The following is a 23,665-nucleotide window of genomic DNA, read 5'->3' as shown; positions in this document are numbered from 1 at the left end:
ATTCATGCCTGTCAGATAAAACAATGGGCATTTGCATCTAAGCTGAGAAAGATGCAATATGAGCGTGTCTCAAACAATGGAAACCACAGCAACAGTATCACGCAAGCAAACAGCGCCGCGTGTTCTCCATCGTTAAATGCTAAATCTAGATTCTAATAATGCACCAGAATTCGATTTGTTTAGGTCATGATGTTATACATGTTTTCAAAATGTATATGAAAATGTTCAAATAACTTGTAATTGAACTGTGAAGAGTATACTATTTTAAAGCTTGGAGTCAGCTTTTATTTTTTATAAATTATTTCAAATAATTGGCATTTTTTATTAAACTTCAAATTAAACTTCAAATTAAATTAAATTAAATTAAAAATTAAATTAAATTAAAAAATTAAATTAAATTAAATTAAATTAAAATATTACAATTAAAAATAAAAATGTAATAAAAAAATTAAAAAAATTAAACCGTTCAAAGAAGCCAAAAAACATGTATGACCATTTCCACAAAAAATATTGTGCAGCACAACTGTGTTCAACATTGATGATAATCAGAAATGTTTCTTGAGCAGCAAATCATCATATCAGAATGATTTCTAAAGATCATGTGACACTGAAGACTGGAGGAATGATCCTTAAAATACATTTTAAATGTAATAAAATACAATAATATACGATTTTAAACCGTGGTTACACAATATTACTGTTTTTACTGATGTTTTATCAAATATTTGCTGCCTTGGTGAGCATAATTCCAAAACACTCTAGTCTTACAGAATCTTTATTTCATCTCATATTCAAATCAGAACATGATTTGATACTTTACACACAGTAGAGCTATTTCAAAGCAATCTCAGTTCACCGCTGGGGAGAAGAAGACACTAAGGGCCCTATCTTGCACCCAGCGCAATTGACTTTGTACACCGACGCATGTGTCATTCCTATTTTGCACCTGCGCAAAGCGCGCTTTTCCCTCCACAGAAGCACGTCGCTAAACTAGTGAATGAACTTGCGCTCCCTGGGCTGTATAGCGCAAAAAAGGAGGCGTGTTCCGGCGCAAACAATCCCTGGTGCTATTTTGCTGTTCCATTAAACAATTGCGCCACTGACCAGAAAAAAACTAGTCTAAAGTCAGTGGCGCGTTGCGCGTTGTTCATTATGCTATTTTAAGGGCGCATGCTTGACCATAATGTATAGCGTGCACAACGCGCATACACTTTGCTCATGTAATCTACACAGATGCAACAGTTATTTTTGCAAATCATAAATTGTTACACTAAAAAAATATTAACACATGAGATGACGGAAATCATTGTGGTGTGCCACGAAGATGTGAAAAAATAGGCATAAATCTAGCTTACAAATTATTCAGGCTACTTGTAGTAATTAAGGATTAGACCTGTTTGCCCAATAGTGGCAAGACATATATGTATATAAGGACATCTGACAAATTGGTTTGTCCGTCAAGAACCAGGAAAAAAAATAGATGAAACAATTGTGGCTATTTCCTCCCACGCCTGTTTAACCGACGCTATTTTGGGTGGGTTTCTCCCATCCCCATACAACACAACTTCTCTGTCTTTCACTGCTCTTACAAGAACATCAGTCTCCTCGGCGGTGAACCGCTCCTGGCGTGCGCCTGGTAAATACGCCATAATAATAGCAATCCATAATGGAACTTGCGCACCTGCTTTTAAAGGGAATGTTGGATGACGCTCTGATTGGTTTATTTCACGTTACGCCCAAACCACACCTATGAATAATGAAGCTGCTTCAGACCAACCCACTTTAGATTTGCGCCGGGCGCAAGAGCCATTTATCCCACCGGGAAAATAGCAACAGCGCCGAGACCCGCCCACAAAGTTACTTGCGCTTCGCGCTTTGACACTTGCGTTTCAGATCGTTAAAATAGGGCCCTAAGTGACAAAAGGTGTTGTGCAACACTAACTCAACAGCAGAATCAGATTCACTGTTCAAGAGGAAATGTAATAAACCCTAATAATGACTGACGAACACACAGAGTCAGCAGGAGGCATCACCACCAAACATGTGCAGTTCAGCTTCCAGACACACAGCACACATCTATTAAACCTTTACATTAAACCATGTGCTAACTTTAGAAACAGAGGCTAGTACACAGACAGAAGATAACAGCATGTGTGAAAGCAGGGATGAGCGGTGCAATCCAGTCAGGAGTGAGAGAGCACATGAGTTGGAGTATGAACATGCAGCGCATGCACGGATGGGAAGAAATTAGAGAAAGACTGCATGAAAATTGAAGCATGCTCAAAAAAAAAAAAAGTAGTCGTTTGCTGACAAAGTTTTTTATAACTTTTTTGATTCACTCAAATGAACCAGCTCAAAAGATTCATTCGTTTGGGAATCTGACAATATTGATTCAAATCAATTTTATTTGTATAGTGCTTTTTACGATGCAAATCGTTGCAAAGCAACTTTACAGTAAATTACTGGTTCTATAATATTTAGTATTAGCTTATCATCAGTGGTGACTCAGTTTATGTAATAATATCAGAAATGTACAGAAAAATCAAACAGATGACGAACACTATATAAACAGCAATTATGATGCAATCAAACTTTGGTAGTTCTGTATGTTCTGATGCACTGGTCAATCGCTCAAGTCAGGCACTACTAACATCTCTATGAAATACCAGCAAGGAACATTTAACGTTTAATATGCAGATAATTATAAATCAAAGCAGCAGCATCATGCTGAATGAGTCCAGATGATGTAGTTAAAGGATCCACCAGCAGAGGAGGACAGAAGCATGAAGCCTGCTAAACTTTCTAAGTGCACTCCAATGCAAACATCCAACAGTTCTTCCCTAGCCATCATCCACCGGATCTAAGCATTTACTGCTCTCAATGACCTGGATTATAGGGTCATCACAGCAAATATATGAAGCCTGAGATCAATTTAAAACTCTGATTAAATGAGCTTTTTGATTACAGAATTGTTTCCTTTATATCAAGGAAGATCCAATATCTTTATATCAACCGAGATCCAATTGGAAAATAGAGAGGCCCAACCAGGTGCACAAAGATTTTTTTTTTTTTGACTTGCTAAAAAACAATTACTTAGCAAAGCATTCAATGCACCTTAATGCTAACACAAAGCACCTATCAAGTGTCATGAAGGTGCTGGACTTCCTGTTAGTATTCATGTCCTGCATGCTGGTCTATCCGTGCAACTGCATTAGGCTCGAGCACATTTAGTGCTATTAGACTGCACAACACAACTGAACACACACACACACACACACACACACAGGATTACATTGAGCCTCATTTGCATTGAGGGCGAGACTGTTAAAGTGTATGAAAACTGCCTTAACAACAGTAATCTAGTTCAGTACGCTTCACAGATGCTGCTTGTGTCTCATCTCGCTGTAGTAGGTTCCTGAATTTCTTTTTTTTCTTTTTTTTGAGGGCTGATGAGTATTTCTATGTTCCATGAAGTGGGCAACGGAAGGTCACTCAGTGGTTCCAGATACATGTGGACTGGACAGAAAGACCTTCAACAGCATTTATTCTAAAAATAAATATTAATAACAATTTGTAACAAATCTGGGGTCAGTAATTAAAAAAAATGTAATTCCTTTTTTAAAGAAATTAATACTTTTATTCAGCAATGATGTGTTAAATTGATAAGTGATAGTAAAGACTTACATTGCAAGAAAAGCTTTCTATTTTATATAAATGTTGTTCTTTTTAACTTAACTTTACTGTTTTCTACATTAATGGTAAATCAGTATATTATTCTGATTTCTGAAGATCATGTGACTCTGAAGACTGGAGGAATGATGATGGAAATACAGCGGAGCATCACAGAAATAAATGACACTTTAATAGATATTCACACAGAAAACAACTGTTTTACATTAGAATAATATTTCACAATATTACAGTTTTTTTCTGTATTTTTTATGGAATAACTACAGTCCTGATGAGCAGAAGAGGCTTCTTTAAAAAAAAAAAATAAATAAATAAAAAAAAAAAAAATTTATATGAATGTTTTTTAATAACACCACATGTCCTTTTTTTTTAATGGTATCAAAGTTGATCAAAACCATAGAAAATCATCACTAATATAAAGAGTACATTTCTAAGAACCTGGACTGAATCTTAACTAGATTTTAAAACAAACTTTCCTATTTTGTTGTTAACACTCATTTGTCATTGACCCTCATATCACTCGGGAAAACATCAGAATTATTCAGACTGGGTATTACACCACCACAAAACAACCCAAAGCCCTGGTTTGAATTCAGTGGTGAGTGTACTCCTCCGAGAGAACCAGAGAAACAAAGACTTGAAACACAAACATCTATAACAAATTCAGCAAATTCTTGCATCAAAAGCCAGAAAGAAGAAAAACACTCCAAAGACCTAACATTACTAACAAATACTGCACAGTTAATGCGATGACAGGGAAACCTCCAGAAGGTTTAAACCAGCATTGCATTACAAACAGGCTCTGATACAGAAAACTGGAAGCATTGCCTTAAAAAGAGAAGCATTTGGCTTGGCTCCCAGAAGATGCGATGCGTCCAGCCTGTCTGATAAGAGAGTGAGGTGCATCGTTTCTTTAGTTATTACCACTGTGTAGACTTCAGCGGCAGGTCATTTATCTACATCTGAAGGGCCTGAGAGGAAGGTGAAGCCAAAATGGGTTTTTGGCACATCCTCTCAGAGAGAACGCTAGCGAAGGAGATGAAGGGGAGGAGGAGAGAGCGGCGTGTTATTGGTTTCATAATGTCATTTCCTACAAAGCAGCCAGACAGTCATCTGCTCTTGGACACCTCAGTTACAGGAAACATTATGAATGAAAAGGAAAAGAGAGAGAGAGAGAGAGAGTTATTTTTACTACCCACAAAAGCTACCCAGATAGGTCTTTATGATAAGAACCAAGCCAAATAAAAGGAAACCCATCACCTGGTTTCACAATTTACTCATTCATAAAGACCTGCTCCCATTCCTCTTGTGCCGCTAGCAGCAGAATAAAAGACAAAATGGCTCATTTGGTAGAAACGCAGGTACAAAGACAAAGAGAAATTTGGGTAAATATCTGCAAACCAGTGCTGGAAAACAGATCTGCTGCTGAAAAAAACTAATTTAGTGCTTCTAGTGGGCTGTAGTTTAGTCTCAGCAGATTGGTTTGTTTGAGAAAAATGGTTTGTAGGAAAAGTCTTTGAGTGGCCAGGCAACACTGGCTGAAAAGACTCTCCTGCAGTCAATAAAAGGAAACAGGAAAGTAGGAAGTATGGGGAAGCGAGGCAGGGAATATGCAGGAAGGACAGACAGACCAAGGAGGTAGGAATGAAAGATGAAGAACATATGCAAAACCTAACAAAGAGAAATGTGCTTCAGCAATCGGCAGAATAATTAACTGAAAGAACAGATCTGACCGTTTCTTTCAGTTCATTACATGTCACCTTAGTGCTACTGAAAAAACAACACTTCTCTCTCTCTCTCTCACTCTCACACACACACACACACATTCACACGCTCACTCTCACACACTCTCTCTCACACTCACTCTCTCACACTCACTCTCTCACACACTCTCTCTCACAGAGACACTCACTCTCTCACACACTCAGACTCACTCTCTCTCTCACACTCACTCACAAACTCACTCACATACTCATTCTCACACTCTCTCTCTCTCTCACACACACTCACTCTCTCTCACACACTCACTCATACTCATTCTCACACTCACTCACTGACATACTCATTCTCACACTATCTCTCACTCGCACACACAAAAACTCACACACACACACACTCACTCTCTCTCACACTCACTCACTCACATACTCATTCTCACACTCTCACTCTCTCTCTCAGACACAGTCTCTCTCACACACTCACATACTCATTCTCACACACTCTCTCTCTCTCACTCTCATGCTAACGCTCTCTCTCTCACGCAACTTAATTAATTTGTGCATTGTTTTACTTTCTTGCTTTTGACATATCCAGCCGAAACCAATTAAATTGTTTTGTTTTTTTATCTGTATCAGTTGAAATGGACATAAATCAGTTCCTTTTATAATACTTGGTTTTGTGCTCTCACTTCCACATATTCCATTCACAGCAACAAAGGAATCTGATGCAAAAATAAATCTGTTTGTGTCCCACAGGCAATGTGTGCAGATCATGATCACCTGTGTCTCTGGCTCAGACTAGATTTAAAAATGAGCTGCAGCTCCTACAAATTAAATCTGTATCGTGAAGATGAATCTACATGCATCTCAGGATTTATCAGCAACTTCAGTAATAAATATTTAACACATTGAAATGAGGTGTTGAGGTCAACTCTTGGTTAGCAGAATGTTGATGTTATTGTTACTATTATTATTATTATTCTTTTTCTGTCTGCTGTCTGGAAGCAGGTTTTTTTAAATGCGAAGATTGATCATCATTAAAATCAGCTCCCTGACTGGAATTTGGTTCATTTACACTTGAATATGACTGTTGCTAAATATTTATAGTGAATTAATTCCAAACGTATTCAATTCAACTCAATTTCATTTGTTTTATACCGAGCTGCTCTGTGGGTAATTAAGGCACCACATCACCTCCGGACTCAATTTTGTGGTCAAATTCATACCACAGGTACGAGAAGCTGTTTGACATCATATTTCATAATAACTGTTTGTTTTAATTCTGCACTGTCGATTATTTTTTGGCAGCCAATATTTTGGGAAAGCTTCCTTCCAAAACACCAGTTGTAATGAGCCGCAGATAAAAACCTGAGAGATTTGAAGCAGTCCCTGAAGTGCTCCCATCTCTCAGCGTTGGGTTAATCAACAAATCAATTCACCGTTCAGCCAAGACATGCACTCTAATGCAATGCACAAGTCAAACTGACCCATACCAGCAAATATTTACAACTGCCCTGCACCTCAAAAACAGGCCAGTTACACCTACTTACCCAGTGAATAAATAATAATAAAACACATGTGCTTAAAATATTATTACCTAAGGATCATACAGCCTTCAAGACCCACCTTCTCAAAAGAAATAGCATTTTGTTTACTTTTAAATGTCAGTTCAGCAGAAATATATAAACACACAATGGCAGTAAATAATTCATAATTTATTGATTTTTTTTTATTTTCTAAAATTCTACCAATCAGCTTCGATTAGATTCACTTATGTCGCATAAATAAATTGGCAAACCATGCATGTGGGAATCTGAGGGGGTACTATTAGCTGTTAGTAGTAATAATTTAGTTTTAATACCACATCAGCACCTCTAGCTGAAACAAATAATTATGCAAGTTACTAAAATAAATATCATTTCCTTAAAATAAAGTAATTTAACAGCACATTCGCAAAACAACAGTTCTCTGATGTCAGTTAATGGTCGTTCTGACATGTAGTTACACAAATAAAATACTTATATTTTTAGTGTTTAAGTGTTTAAATGTTTTATTTCATGTTTTTATGATTTAATACATAAGTAGCTTTTTAAATCAACTTACAACCCCCATGCAGTTCTTACATTAACCCCAGTTTGAGAAACCCTTGTGTAACATTTAATGCACTTCCTGATTTTTTTATTTTTTTTATTAATATAGCATATTTAACGAGAAGTTAGATCAAAAGGAATCTAAATGTAATACAAAAAAAACTGTCCAGTGATTGCATTACTAACTACAGTTTCATTTTGTAATCAGTAATGGATTACAATTTCTAAGTAATCTACACGGATCTGCACCTACGCTTAGCTTAATTTACTCAAGCATTACTACAAAACTACTAACTAAAAGCTTGCACCTGTCACTTAGCCAAAGAGTCGCATCTACAGCCAGGCCTTCTTTGCATTTAAATACTCGGGCAATATGTGTCTGCATGGCTTTGGCACTGAGCTCTGACATCCCTGAACAAAAGACACAGATGTGCAGTTGAAGTACTGCAAAGGGCCACTCTATGCCTGCTCTGTCAGGGTTGAAACACAAGCTTTAGTGCATTGATCATTCAGAGTACCTCTCCAACAGAACAGGCAGACGTCCACGCAGACAGAAATCGGTTTCACAGAACACACTGGCAGTGGAACAACTCTACAGCTTCAAGGATTTTCATACAAATATTTCACTTGGCATTCCCTGATATCGAAGGAAATACTGTAAATGAGGCATAGATGGAGAGAACATCAACCAGTGGGAATCATGTGGTCACACACACTTAAGAAAGAGCGCCAGACGTCGTCATTAAAGAAGCCATCGAACTGAAACTGGAGTTTTGTTGCTTTTAGTCCACGTTAGCGAATCGAGTCATCTAGAGTACTTCAAAAAGTTGATATTTAACATTTACAGCATATCTCTTCAGACCAAAAACAGACAGATTCTCATCCAATCAAAAAGCATTTAACTTGTAATCAAAGAACAGGATAAATATTTTTTTGGTCTCTTTCCCAGAAGACGACTAAGACTACATAAGAAATAAAAAAGTCATTGTTTAAGAGCACACAAAGATACAGATGACTTTAAATAATGAATGAAGGATCATACCAGGTTATATTCCATAATAAAAAACATAGACTCAAAACTTCCCAGTGTATCATAGTTCTGAATAATAATCTATTTACATGTTTTTGCAGCATTGAGCGAAGTAGCCAGTTGAGTTCTTGGTCAATCAGAAGCGCTTAAATTTAAGTGACACTCACGAATCATCTCATAAAGCACAAATAAATAAAAAGAAGAGATTCATTGTGCAGTGCAGAGATCTTCATCGACTAAAACAGAACTATGAGAGACTGTGATGAACTGAGACGAGTGACAGCTTTTTATTGATTATAGCAGTAGCAATGCAAAAGAGAAATGCATTAAGTTAAGCACACCATTGATGATTTCAGGAACAGCCTCAGGTTTGATTCTGAAACCGAGCCTGTTCTGAGCAACTCATGTCTGTCCATCCATCACAAGAAACATAGTGCTGTTGTCGAGGATGTAAAGAAAACTCAGAAACTCAGAGCATTTGAAATGCATGGCTGAGGTTTACTTTTAATGGCGTGTTTGAAAGAAAATCTGCATTTGTTCTTCACATTTCAAAATGAACCGCTTTGAGAATTATTCTAAACATGCTGTCATTTTTTCACAACATCTTTTATTGAAAGATACAGCAGCGCCAAGCATTTTGTCCTTGGAGGCAGCACAGTTAAGTGCATTTATTTTTTAACACTTTTAAGACACAAACATTTAGTGTAGCTAATAAAATCAGTGCATATCTGGATCAGAAATATTCGCTTCCGTATATAGATATTTGATTACATCTATGTAGCATTTGTATTTTATTATTACTAAATGAGTCAAACAAATACAGCTCTGAAGTTAAGTTAAGTTGCGTCCAAGTTAACCAATCACAGCAGTGCCTCTGGAAATTCAGTGTTTTTCACAAAGAATAAAAATGAGGATTTACAAATATGGGACCTTTTTCCTGGTGCAAAAAGTAACTTTGCAAACTATTAACAAATCTGAAACTGCAATTGATGTTGCATCACCAATCAGGTACGTTTTCACATGTCACACAAGCAAGCACATCCGTCCGTGTGTGAGACAAACCATGCAAACCCAAGCCAAACCACACAGAAGAGACAATAAAAGCACAACCAATTTAGTGATTAAATTTGCTTAGTGTCACAACTGACAACTCGGCTGAATACAAGCAGAATAAAACTTCCCGCAGTAATGTGCGATATTAAAAGGAGGCTAATCTACATAATTGAAACGCAGAGTCTTGAACACATTCAGGACGAATACAAGACTAATGTCTCCTTTTTGCCCTTGAGTCTATGTTTCTTTGAGGAAGGTATTAATCAATACCAGAGCCATGAAGGGATTCAGATTGGTTTGAAAAGAGGTAACCTAACCCTTTTAGACAAGGCTTACCCGGGATGAGAGAGATTCGTCTCGCTCAGAGAGAGAAAACCACTACCTGCCTACAAAGCAATCAGAAAGCCACAGACAGGAAGACAAATGGCATGAAAGTGAATCGTCCTTTCTGCCTTTCCAATCAGCGTTATGGTACCAAGGCTAAAAGTCTGCAAGCCGCATTCATATCCTAATTATAAATGTTGGATCAAATGTCTGAAAGTGGGAATAATACATTTTACCCTGAAATATTTAATGATTGTGCCTCTTGTAGAGAAATACCAAATAACTCGAGTGCAATATAGTCCATTTCCCATTCTCACAAAACTGAGATTTATATAAGAAGATATCATTTTATCTTATTTGCTGGGGCATAAATGTTTTCCCAAGATGCACCAGATCAATCTTGTGCAAAGTGAGGAGTGTTTTTTCCGTTTGGCCAATAGGTCACATGACCTCATCTGCCATTCATCTCCAATGCGAGCCAATTGCTCTGTTAAAAACTCTCTTCAAAAGCAGCAAATCAAAGTCCGGCTAGAGACAGCCTTTAACAGATGTATAAATTAAGAATGCATGTCGATTCACAGACATCTCTACGGTTGTCAAGGTAGCAAGAAGGCCATAAAATCACCTGGTTCCATCACAAAATCAATTACTGCAGTGTGCTTGCATGGTCTCTCTAATAGCCAAATAACAATGGAGACACTACTGCAAGGTCAGCCCTGCAGTGCTGATCCAGACAGACTCAAATCTTCATCAAGAGACCGTGAACAGCTCTTTTCTCCGAGTGCTTCCACCATAAATGAACACTGTTCTGAACGTACAGCTAATTAGAGCAACTCTGAGATGCAAGTAGTTAAAAATACCAAAAATGGAGAAACTGACCATGTTTTTGTAAAGGCCGGGACACACCAAGTCTCTTGGCCATCAGTGAGAATGAGAACTCTGATTGGCTGTTCAGTTTAGGGAACGAGTCAGTGCAGAACAATTAAAGTGAAAGTGATGAAAACGAGACTGCACTGACAGAAGCGGTTCTAAAATGTCAAACAATCTCACCCAAGCATTCAAATACACCAATAATTTCATAACGTGAACCGGTTAAAGTGAAGAAAGTTCTCAACATGAATGGTAAGCGAGTGGCACTTTGTTTACATCTTGTATATTTGTGTATCTCATATTATCTCCTTCTGAATGAGGAATATAGACTATTGATAGCCGACTCCTCTCACGCAGAACACATGTGCTAGTGTGCAGTCGCTGTAGTCTGTGCTGTGTCTTCAAAAGATTTTTGGAGATTTGATGCAGGCTTCCATCGCCACTAGTTGGCTTGGCGTGTCCCAGCCTCAAAACTTTAAGACTTGCATCATATGTTGGCCTTCTTGACCCTAGTCTGGGTTGACTAATGAGTCGAGGATGGAGATGACAGATCTATGGTTTGTTCAGGCTGTGGAACTGAATGTCTAAAGTCACCTCAAATTCTTTCAACCCATTGTTTCTACTAGAATGACACATTTTATTTTGTCAAAACAACCCATTAAACACACAATTACATCTATCCCAAAAGCCTTGTGGTCATCAAATATGACGTCTATCATGTATCTTCTGAAACTAGCCTACAAGAACCGAGAAAAGTAAGAAATGTGTGAAAGTTTCAAACATTTATGTTTCAGCTTTACCTTGTGCTGAGGAGGGCAGCCGGTAGCCAGACGCTGCAGGTGCTCAGAAGTGTGGCTGCACGACAGCAGATCTGAGCAACAAGCAGAGCGACCGAGCCTCTTCATCAGCGACGAGATGATGCTGCAGCCACAGCCACACATTGACTTGCTCATCAGAAACCAAAAATGATGAATGAGGAGAAGACCGATGACTCAAGACCGATGTTCTCAGCTACTTCAGCCTTCACTTTGAAGAAGTGTGCTATCAGCTTGATAGGTCACACGTGTTTGCATGAAAAGAGAGATCCACAGGAGGAAAACTGCCATGGAAAGTAAAGTTTTCCCAGAGCCGAGGATGTCACATGTGTGATGATCCTCAGATGGCAAGAGAGTGTCTCTCCCTCTCTCAAACCGGTCAAGCTTCCCCTCCCTGCATCTCTTCTCTCGTTCTGACTCAGTCCGCTCTTCTGAGCATCTCGATGAACAGCGGCTCAGGAAGCCCCTCCCTCAGTCTCTCCTCCTCAGGCTAATCTCAGCAGGACTACCTCCAGTTACAAACCGCTGTCTGGATGTACACTGTGCTAACATATTATGCTGAACACACCATAACAGAGGTGCACACAGTGTAACATTAGTAGACCATGGATGACCAACTACATTTGCTCAAATGTTCAGTATGACATCAAGCATTTTCATATCTAACAATGTGACATCCACGACTTTTCATTTTCAGTGTGACGAATAGACCGGAAGCTATAACAGATTGCATAACTTCTTTCATGACTCATTATTTGAGTGGAAAGCCAAAAATGTCATTTTAACACAAAAAAACTGGACTGGATGCAAAAGAGCTACATTTATGTTTAAATAGTTGAATAGATATTTATATTACAATACGGTACGCTACTGGAAATGTTTACTATCAGATACAGTTTCAAATTCAAATTTATACAGTTCATATTTCATGAAGTATGCAAGGTTTTTCATTTTAAATATTGCCACAGCCTGTATTATAATGATTTTTTTTACTTTTTTTTGGGGGTGCTTTGACCACATGTCAAGTCTGCGTTTCCAAATCTATCCCATATATAAATCATGAATTTTATAAGAAAGGGCTTTAATTACGAATAAAATTACAAAAGCAAAAGGTCAAATAAGATTTTGCTGGAGGCTTGGTTACTCGGCCAATTTAGAAAACTGGGAAAGAAATGAGACAAGGTGCTGACAAGCTGTGGGCAAAACTAAATAAAGGCAGTTCTGCCAGAGCGAACCATCTTTAGCCCAAATGCATCATGACAGTCCGTCTCCATCCTAACTTTCTCGCTCAAAGCTCCCTCACCTAATCTCATGCATCCAACCTGATTAGCGAACTGACCGGGCTCCCTTGAGCCTTGTGGGAGTTATGCAAATCACCTGACTCATCAGCGAATAATATGACAGATGATAAAGAGATTCCACCGTGGGGATCACACCGTTTGCTGACGGAGTGGAGGGGGAAGATATTGCAAGGTGCAGCGGTCTCTCAGAAGTGGGAAAAACGTGAAGCTCTGTGCAACCAGCCAGAAAACTAAAAATAGGCAAAGACTAATCACATTTCATCACAACCAAAACAAACCGGGCATGAGCTTTACAGGAATACATAAAGAGATCAAATAGTTTTAGGATAATAGCGTCATTATTGGGTGCTTTAATAATATAAGTGCATATACGTTACATCATTGCGTGATTACACAAACTAGAGAATTGAACCAGTTCACTGAAAAATATAAAATTAATAATAATAATACTTCCCCCTGTCTGCCTGAAGCTCTGGATTACAGGTCATAATGTTGTAAATAATGTTCAGTTTCTTGCACAGACTGATTGTTTCGCTTCATAAGACCTCAATATATTGTCACAGCTATTAATTTTATGCTCATTGATGTGCTTTATTCTCAAATATGCGCAACCGCTGACTTGCATTTTATGAATCACTCAGGGGCATGGTTTCAGCTAAAAATCTTCTTTACTGTTCTACTGAAGAAAAAAAAACCTACATCTTGGATAACCTGAGGATGAGAAAACAAAGTGCAAATTTTAATTTTTAGCTGTACTATCCCTTTAAGACCCCAAAGATTCAAACTAGAATTTGAGAAGGAACTCCACCAGCTTTGTTTTGCAAAGTGACCCAACAGTCATGAACTCTGACTTCCACCTGAGACAAGCCTGTACTGGTTCTGTGGATGAGGTGATGAATCGTGATTCGATCTTTCAGTCCGAACCACCTGCTTCCAGAGACTTTCCAGAGTCCGGTGCATTCAGCCAAGCGTGCAGAGGACATGCATGGAGGTCCACAGCTCCACCAGCCTGGAAATGAACTGCAGTTATCCCATCAAAGTGCAAATTACTTCCACAGTGCACTTCTCATTTATCTGTGATCTCTTTTTTTAGAAACTGAAAGCTTGGTGCTAATGGATTGGTGCAAATTGGTTGCCACTTCATTGCACTTATGAATAGGCCTTTCTTATTGGTTTACACCTCCTTTTTGATCTGCATACTCCACCAAAATGGGGTTCTGGAGAAATACTCCTCACTGACAATCCCTGCTGGTAGTGAGATTCGAACCCGCAACCTTTGGGGGCTTCACTAGAAGTAGTCTTGACATTGTGATTCATTACACTCAAGTGTATTCAATGTAGAATCTTTAGCCCGGTTGCCAGAGTAAATGGACCAAATCAACAACAGACAGAAACTCCTTCATTCTCCCGACCATGACACAATACGAGATAAAACAAAACGAAAGAGAAAGTCTGAACAGTGGGGATTCATCTGACTCGCATAACGATATCAAAGATATCTAGCACGATTTTTTACAGGACAATGCAATAATCTCAAAACTCAAAAGTCTACGAAAACAGAGCAGCATTTTAAATGAGGATATTTAAGCAATATTTAAAATGCATGCTTTACAAGTTAAACTGTAATGACTGCCAAAGAAAATCAATTTAATGCACTTCTAATGCAAGTCGATGGGAAGTCATTCAGAAGGTTTAAAAGCCTTACATTTTTGTTAAAGCATTCACATTAATTCTTCCATATAAAAATGTGTTATTTGAGCTGTTAAGATGTCTAAATTTTCCTTATAAGTGGTTTAAAAAAGGATGGACATATAGTTATGCATTACCAGTGCAATAGCTGTGGGTGGAGTTTGCTGCATGTAAACAGTACTAGTTATGTACATAGTTAATGACAAGTCCCCTAAAGGCGTCTTGTGCAAGTTTCTACATTTATTGTATTTGCATGCTCATGACAAAGAGTTGAACAATTGGATATAACCTTGCACAAAATTAGTCTGCAGCTCTGTTTGCATGTTAACACAAATCACAAACCTCTGCAATTCATTGCTTCAAGGACTTCATTTGTAAGTGCATACACTTTCTGTTCTTACTGAGGGATGAGTTTGAACGATTTTCAAATCCACGATACTGCAACTCGAAGATCAATAACATCACAATATTTGAGCAATGCATCTCTAGGAAAGAGTAAGTACACATTAAATACAACATGACTACTTTCTAAATGCATGAAATAGATCTTTGCATGCATTAATAAAAATAAAAAAAGGACATCTGGATCTTCAGGATGCATGACTTTGCAAGTTCACCTTCATCTGCATCCATTTTTGAATGCAACACCCCAAATCTCGACATTCATAACTTCAATCCATGCTTAGAACAAACTCCTTGCTCTGCATTTGCTCTTTTTTGATAATCTGTTAAACACAATAGAGAAGAAAAGAAGGCTACTTGCATTATCACAAATTTAAATAAATAGACTTGGAGTTGGAGATTGAGGGTTTAAAAATGGGATGCCTGCAGAAGATTGAGAAAAGAGGTGGAAGATCATGCTGTGTTCGCTGTACATTATTTATGAATATTGCTTTTCACTGTGTCAGCTCCCTGGTTTCACATCGATCCGGTGCGAACCAAGGTCTGAGAGTGTGGATTTCACTGAGAGACAGATAGAGACGGACAGGAAGAGACTTTCAGATCACTCTATTAACAAGCAAAAGGAAAGTTGAAAAGGGGTTTGATAACAGGATGGAATGTGACTAAGTAAACGGGACGATACCTCATAGATTTGGCTTGTCTTCTCCCTTCAATTTACTGTACGTCTATGAAATTTGTCACTTTATTTAAAGATCGGACTTTTCCCTCAAAAAAAAAAACTTCTAATATGCTGCATATTAATAGTTAGTAAAGTAGTTGTTAAGTTTTGGTTTGGGGTTTAAAATATGCGTGTGCAGAATAAGGCATTAACATATACTTTTTAAAAGTACTAATAAACAGCCAATATGCTACTCATATGCATGCTAATAAACAACCAATTAATAGTGAGAATAACCCTTTTTGTAACCCTCACATCCCTCCTTTAAAAAAATTGGTAACACTTAAGTATAGGGTCCAATTCACACTAATAACTTATTAGCATGTCTATTATTAACATATTGGCTGTTTATAATTGCTTATAAAGTACATATAATGCCTCCTACCCAATACCCTAAACTTAACAACTATCTTATAAACTATTAATAAGCAGCAAACAAGGAGTTAATTGAGGCAAAAGTCATAGTTAATGTTTAGTTAATAGTGAGAATTGGACCCTAAAATAAAGTGTGACCAAAAAATTAGTTCACCCAAAAGTTGTAATTGTCTGTAACTTTACTTTAGGGTCTCTTAACTAGTTGCTTATAAGCATGCATATAACTAGAATATTAGCCATTTATTAGTAGCAATTAAGCACATATTTATGCCGTATTCTGCATCCCTAATTTTTAAAACTTAATAACTACTGCGTATTCTTCTATGAATCAAATGAGCCTCCATCCTTCAGTGATGCCAGAACTGCATGAATGGGTGGTTTCTGTCTAACAGTCAGCTGCTATTGTGGCTGGCAGGAAAGCATAGCTACTAGTGCCAACACCAAAACATCGAAACAGTGCCAAGAGCAGAGGGGCGATCATTACCTGCCATTTATTAGACTGACCGTGCCAACATGCTGCAGCCAATAACTGAGTCATCTGAACACCTGCACGACCCGAGACACAATCTCACGTCTGCGTGACGCTTCATGACAACACTGAAGTGGCCATCACTCATACCAACTCATTTATATGCAAAACACAACAACATGTGAGGTTCAAAGTTGTGCCAGCTTTTCCAATCCATGCTGAGTCCCGGGGTTATATATTACTGATCATCCCTTCTGTTAGAAAGCACACAACACTCGATATCCTCCTTCTCCTCCTCCTCATTGTGTGTGTTACAGATGGGCATTTCATTAGTGTGTCTGCTGCTCTCTCATCTACGACTGCCGGTTAATGAGGATTACAGTTAAACGGGTTTACAGTCACTAGAAGGCTGATCGATTTCAGAGCATCAGACAGCAGCGGTGTGTCAGGATATCAGGTGGCACGTAAATAAGACAATGAGAAAGCAAAAAGGTACAAAAATAAAACTATAATAGTGAATTCAATTATTCAGGTCAAGATTCATCTCAGTTTTGCAAGCGTTAGCTACAAACTCATTAAATCTTTCACTCAACTGATTTGTTTAAAAGCACCGACTCATTCAGTAACTAAATATAACTCTGCATTTCTCAGACGTGTAATGTATGTAACCTAATATAATGATAAACAAAAATACAATGACTTAAAAGTTGAGGACCGTTAATTTTTCTTGATTTTTTTTCTTGAAATTTTCTTAAATTAAATATTTGCTCAGTGAGATTTACAAATATTAAAAATGTTATTGGTTTATAATATCCTCGCAAAAAGTAAACTGCATTATTATCAGCTAACGACAACAAGGAATGAAGATTTGAAGATATTATAATTAATATTATGGTTTTCTCTAAAGGTGATGCATATAATGAAAAGCAAAATGTAACAAAACTAGAGGCAAAAAATGGCTGTTTTGAACATTATTTAAAAGATTCATCATGCTTTCCACAAATATATTAAGCAACACAACTGTTGTTCAGAAAGATTTGGACTTCTTTGAGCAGCAAACCAGCATATTTTCCTGAAGGATCATGTGACACTGAAAACATTTTTTAAAACACAACAAAAAACTAATTTTAAATTGTAATAAAGTTGCAAATCAATAGTCACTAAAAGGTCCTAAATAAGTAATATGAACCTCAAAAATAGGAGTGCACATGAAATCATGAACCTAGATTTAACGGAGTCTGTGTGTAATGCAACAGTGGTGGAAGGAGTAACACACATGAGTACAGGGATAATATACGAGTATATGAAGGACTTTAATACAGTACTGTCTAAATACTAGCTGTGCAGCACTCAGTCCTGTGTCTCTATATCTGATGATATATCTATATACTGCCCTTTAGTGGAGGTGTGAACCGGGCACTGAGTAACCACGGCAACAATGTCCTGACTCCAATCATAGCTTCCTGTCACAACAACTCAATCTACTTCCTGTTTTCAAGCAGTGTTTCCAAAACGTGAATGAAAATACTGACCAGGAAAAAACTGGGCATTTTACAATGGACTGGAGAGAGAGAGATAGAGAGAGAGAGAGAGAGAGAGAGAGAGAGAGAGAGAGAGAGAGAGAGACCAAGAGAGAAAGAGAGAGAGACCAAGAGAGAGAGAGAGAGAGAGAGAGAGAGAGAGAGAGAGAGAGAGAGAGAGAGAGAGACAGAGAGAGAGACTGAGAGAGAGAGACCAAGAGAGAAAGAGAGAGACCTACTGGGCTTGGAAGCATTGCATAATGCACAAAAAAAAAAAAATATATATATATATATATATATATATATATATATATATATATATATATATTTGTATAATATATACAAATTGTCAGCATCATTATCTTCAGTGTCACGTGATCACTGTAATATTCATATTTAGTGCTAAAAAAACATTTCTGATTATCAACAAGACTGAAAACAGTTGTGCTGCTGAATCTTTTAGTGAAAATCAATATTAATGTTATTTTTTCAGGATTCACAGATGAATAGAAGGTTCAAAAGAATAGCATTTACTTGAAATATGAATCTTTTGTAACATTAGAAACGTCTTATTCACCATACACAGCAGAAATGTGAACCTTTTCATTTTACCAATGCACAAAAGCAAAATAATTGTTAAAACTATATGTACAAACTTAAAAACTCAAATTAGTAAAAAGTGGAAGTGTGATAAGAATGCACAGAATCAAATTAAGAACCAAAGATGTTTCCACTATAAATCTCTCCAGCTTCCAGTCTTCACTCCTGTCTGCCACATACTGAAGCATATGAAGATGAACTGGCAAGCTTTGGGTGTTTACACCTCAGTTAAAGTCCAATTACATGCATCTTGCATCACATTAGAGATGAACTCCTGAAGACCCGACTGCTGTGAGCCAAGATGAAAACAAGGACGCAGACGAACTGAAGTCAGAACAACTGGGACCTGTCATCCACGACAGACTCATTCTGGACACATATGGGTCAAAGCTGGACTGGCCAGTGAGGGGTTAAAGCTCAGGGCAAGCTCGGAGGACGCTTGAATTATTGAAGTAGAATGAATAGAAGAACAGACCAAATGAAGGGGAAACCCTGCAGAGGTTCAGGGTTTTATTGGTCACACTTCGTTAGGAGATTCAGATGCAAACGCTCCTTCTCACACCAGTCATAAGATAATAACATAAAATCATAACTGATAAAGCAAGATCATTATGGACCACCCACTGCTGACAGGATCTCCATGACTTGAGAGATCCCAAATAAACCCATTTTTAATGTGAATCTGTTTTGTGAGCAATGCTTTCTTTGGAAGACGGATTATACGTTTTTGATCAGAATTCAAATTTACACCATGTTACCAGCGAGGGTTTGTTTTAGCTCCTAACTGAAGAAATAAATCATGCATATTTTACCAGAAGAACAAGTTCTGAACTCAAGAAGAGTTTAGGGATTTGCACGATCATGGAATTTCCTAGAAGTGGTCAGAGAACAACTAAAACTTAAAAAAACAGATACTTAAGCATGGCGGATATGTAATAATAATTCCCTAAAATATTAATGGTTAACACATATCACAATGCACGTTTAATGCATTCAAAAATGCATGCAAATGCACATATTTCTAAGTATATAATTAACACAGATATATGCAGGAGAATACCAATATTGATATGCATCGCATTAAATATGATTCAGTTTGTTTGGTTTTTCTCATACACTATGCACTTAGTATAAGGTGAAGGAAACATAAAAGTGTATTTCATCTTCATCCTTTTTTTTATGTGATGCATTTCTGAATAAAAACAAAATGCAGAGTGAAATCATGTTAGTGTGGCAGGGGTTAATAAACAGATTTGATTTGCTAAAGGAATGTAAAAGAAAGCATGAATTCTTGGAGCAGGTCAGAAATAGAGCAGGACATGAGTTCACTGTCAGGGAATCGTTGATTATAATGGGTTCAATTGTCTATAGTTGCTCACACGTCCGGTGAAAGCATAGGGTAAAATAAGCAAAGGCTCCAGATCAGTGAAACAATTTGTTTGCTTGCTTTACTTTACTACAGATTCATTTATAACCAAGACAGCATGATGCACATTACTCCCCACAAGCAGACGCAGACACACAAACAAACATGAAGCTGCCCGTCGCACAGAAATCACCACGCTGCACACAGAGGAGAAGTGTGGACGTTCATATACATCATACAAAAGCTGAATACATCATCTTTCCATTAATGCATGGTTTGTTAGGAGGACAATATTTGACTGGGATACAACTATTTGAAAATCTGGAATCTGAGGGACCAAAAAGACAAATATTGAGAAAATCATATCTATAGTTGTCCAGATGAAGTGAAAAATTTAGTTTTTATATATTTACAGTAGGAAATTTACTAAATATCTTCATGGAACATGATCTTTACTTAATATCCTAATGATTTTTGGAATAAAAGGAAAATCTAAAGTTTTGACCCATGCAATGTATTGTTGGCTATTGCTACAAATATCCGCCAGAGACTCAAGACTGCTTTTGTGCTTCAGGGACACAATTATCAAGGGTGCATTAAACTGATCAAATGTGACGGTAAAGACAAAAAACAAAAGCAGCATATAAAAAAACAAAGACCCAAACATACTGGAATAACTTCTAAAGAATTTCTGACATTGAAGACTGGAGTAATGATGCTGAAAATCACAGAAATTACATTTTATCAATGTTACCTGTACCTTTGATTGAACTAATGCAGTATTTTGAATGATAGTGAAGTTCTGAATTCAGGTACTTCTTCAGTAATTTTGCACCCCATGTAGTTACTTACGATTCACACGTCTGGCAGCTGAGAGTCCTTCAAGTGTGGTTCTTCACCTCCGACTTCTGTGAATAAAAGAGAAAAAGGAAAATTAAAGACCATCTTATTTCCTCTCGTTCTTATGCCAAACAGACTTTTTGCTTGTAATTCTGGGTTTCATCTATTTAGGTTTTTGTGCATTTGTTGTTTTAGGATTTTCTTGGGATTTGAGGTTTTATTTTGGTTTTTAATTTATTCATAAAAAGAAAGAAAAAAACACCACACCTCTAGCAGCACACGACTGGATGACGTGAGCATCGACACGCACCAGGAAAAAGACAGACACCTCAAGTTGAACCCACAGCAATTTCTTTTTCCCAGGATTTTTCTCAGGAACCTTTTACTAAATCCACAACAGCATTAGGCAAGAGTGATGAACATCAGATAAGGACAAGCCTTGGATAACCGTCTGCTTTCAGTCTGACTGCACCTACAGCTGCTACTGGTTTCCCTTTAAAAATGACTTTAGATTAATCAGCGAATCAGTTTAAAACCTGTTTAAACGTCTAATCCCATTCAGTACAATGACTCGGACTTCCACACAATTGAAGCCATTGTTCATCAGACACATGTGACAATGGCTCCAGGCCTCTGTAGAGACATTAAATAAGTGCCATTAAAACATGACAGAGCTGAAGTCATGATCCTAGAAGATCACAAGAGCAAACACGCTCACACGCGGTTACACAACGTTTAAATGACAAGACAAGTCTACATGAAACTTAACCAAATGAAGCCTATTTTCTGCGTTTGAGAGACTGAATGATTAATCTGTGGACACCATTCCAGAGAACACAAACTCAGGTTGATATAGGGGTTTTCCTGCCTTCAAACAAGGTCACGGGTGCCAAAGAAATATGCAAAGGCACAAAAAAAATGACTGCTAGTCTTCAAGTCACTTTCACACATGCAGAGAAAATCAAAGAGAAAACCAGCTCTGTGACGTAATGTTATGTTCCCATGAACACTCGGAGACGACGGGCAAAGCAGGGGCATGTTCTTTGAAAGCAGATATGCAACACGTTTTCCAACTCCTTACAGTTTAGCACGTTACTGTTGGTGTAAACTGAGGACGTATACGCCATCGACACCACCGAGAGTCAAAGTCACCTGCAGGATCACATGCAGTTACAAAAACCTCCTTTAAGATGTTAAAAATCTCCCCTTGAATGTACAAGACAGCTCTAAGACTAATCTCCAGTCGAACGACAGCTCAATACGTGTGCAAAGACTGGATCCTGTTTTTCAATCTCATGGATGCATTTGAAACACTGCTGATTTTACATTAAGATGAATGCAATGATGAACAACCTGCATTATAACTGCACTATAATCTGGTGCTTTTGTACCCTAAAAAACAAACTTAAAAATAAGTGTCAAGTATAAGCAAATGAGCTCAGCAGAAAACCCATCATCACTTAAAGGGATAGTTCACCCATTATGGAAGGGAAAGAAACACTACAGAAGTCAATGGGAACCACCAACTGTTTGATTACAAGCAATCTTCAAAATATCATCTTTTATGTTCAACATAAGAAAGCAACTCATTCAGGTTTGGAACGACATGAGCGCGAGTTAATGATGACACGGTTTCATTTTTGGGTGAACTATCCCTTTAAGAGTAAATATGCAACGTAAACATGGACAGAGAAAAAAAAGGATGTATAAGACGTAATTATGGAGGGTGATATTTGCACAGATTCTGTGTAATACACAATACTTTTTGACCGCTTATTGTTCTCAAGTTGGAAAAGACGTTTAGTTCCTACTTTGTGAACCTTAGTTCCCGGGACATCTAACAAGACGGATTACAATGCTGATGATGTAAAAGGAGCGGAGACAAAAACACATATCGAAATGTTAAGGTGTCTAAAAACCAGCCTACAGGTCTACAGCAGAGATCCGCGGCTAGGCTCCAGATACAGCACGCTCAGCTTCAGATAGCCAGGGTTGGGCCCGCGAGTGTCTTCTCCAGTTACAGAGAAAAAATGTGGAACAAAGTGAGAGAGACAAAGGGAGGGAGGAAGGAATTCCAGAGATGATACAACGTCTCCCTTGCGGTGAAACTCTAATATCATAATTCAGTACAATTCTACATACTCCACTGTGTGTGTACACCAACCACTGAAACATCCGTCTATCCTCATAAATTACTAACAAATGAACTGAGAATCTCTAAATCAAAGGCAAGGATTTCTTTATCCCATTTACACTCATTTACTGTCAGAAAATTAGTGTTAGTCGGTGTGCAAAGTTGACTTCACCCATGTATTTTAGTTATAAAATACTAAAATACCAGTATTTTTAATTAAGAGATGTATGGGGAGTCCAAAAGCATTGACTGCATGATGAATCAGGTAAGAATTACCATAATATTCAAGTTATGAGAGCAAAAAATATCTCTGTATGGATATTAAAAATTCATAGTGAGTTGTTTTTTTTTTTTTTTTTTACTTTATTTTCTGTTTAGCAACACTGTGTTGTTTCATTCTTGAATCAGTTTTTGAATGAATCATTTGAATCAGTGATTCCATGACTAGATGAATCGGCTGTTTTGAATGAATCATTTGAATAAATGATTCAATAAACCACTCATTAAAACAGGTACTTGCCACCACCTACCGGTGGTTTGATTGTAATACTTATCCATCACAGGCCTAAAGGAACCAGCACAAAAACACACTTTAATTATTTTTACCGAAAAAAATCCACCCCAAAAAAAATCTATATATTTTGTCAATATCACACACACC

At 37.5% G+C, this 23,665-nt stretch overlaps 1 protein-coding gene across 1 annotated transcript in view; it reads right to left on the bottom strand.

The window, feature by feature from the left end:
* The window catches only part of LOC127953462 (F-box/WD repeat-containing protein 7-like), a 100,532-nt gene that overhangs the window by 62,173 nt on the left and 14,694 nt on the right, over positions 1–23,665 (bottom strand). Inside the window, exon 2 of the mRNA XM_052552711.1 lies at positions 20,883–20,938. The gene's annotated coding sequence lies outside the window, so the exon portion shown is untranslated. The remainder of the gene's footprint in view (positions 1–20,882; positions 20,939–23,665) is intronic.

Source organism: Carassius gibelio, chromosome A1, assembly GCF_023724105.1.
Source record: "Carassius gibelio isolate Cgi1373 ecotype wild population from Czech Republic chromosome A1, carGib1.2-hapl.c, whole genome shotgun sequence".
Taxonomy (NCBI): Eukaryota; Metazoa; Chordata; class Actinopteri; order Cypriniformes; family Cyprinidae; genus Carassius; species Carassius gibelio.
Note: the sequence above shows the minus strand (reverse complement) of the source record. Positions and strands in the feature narration are given on the sequence as shown.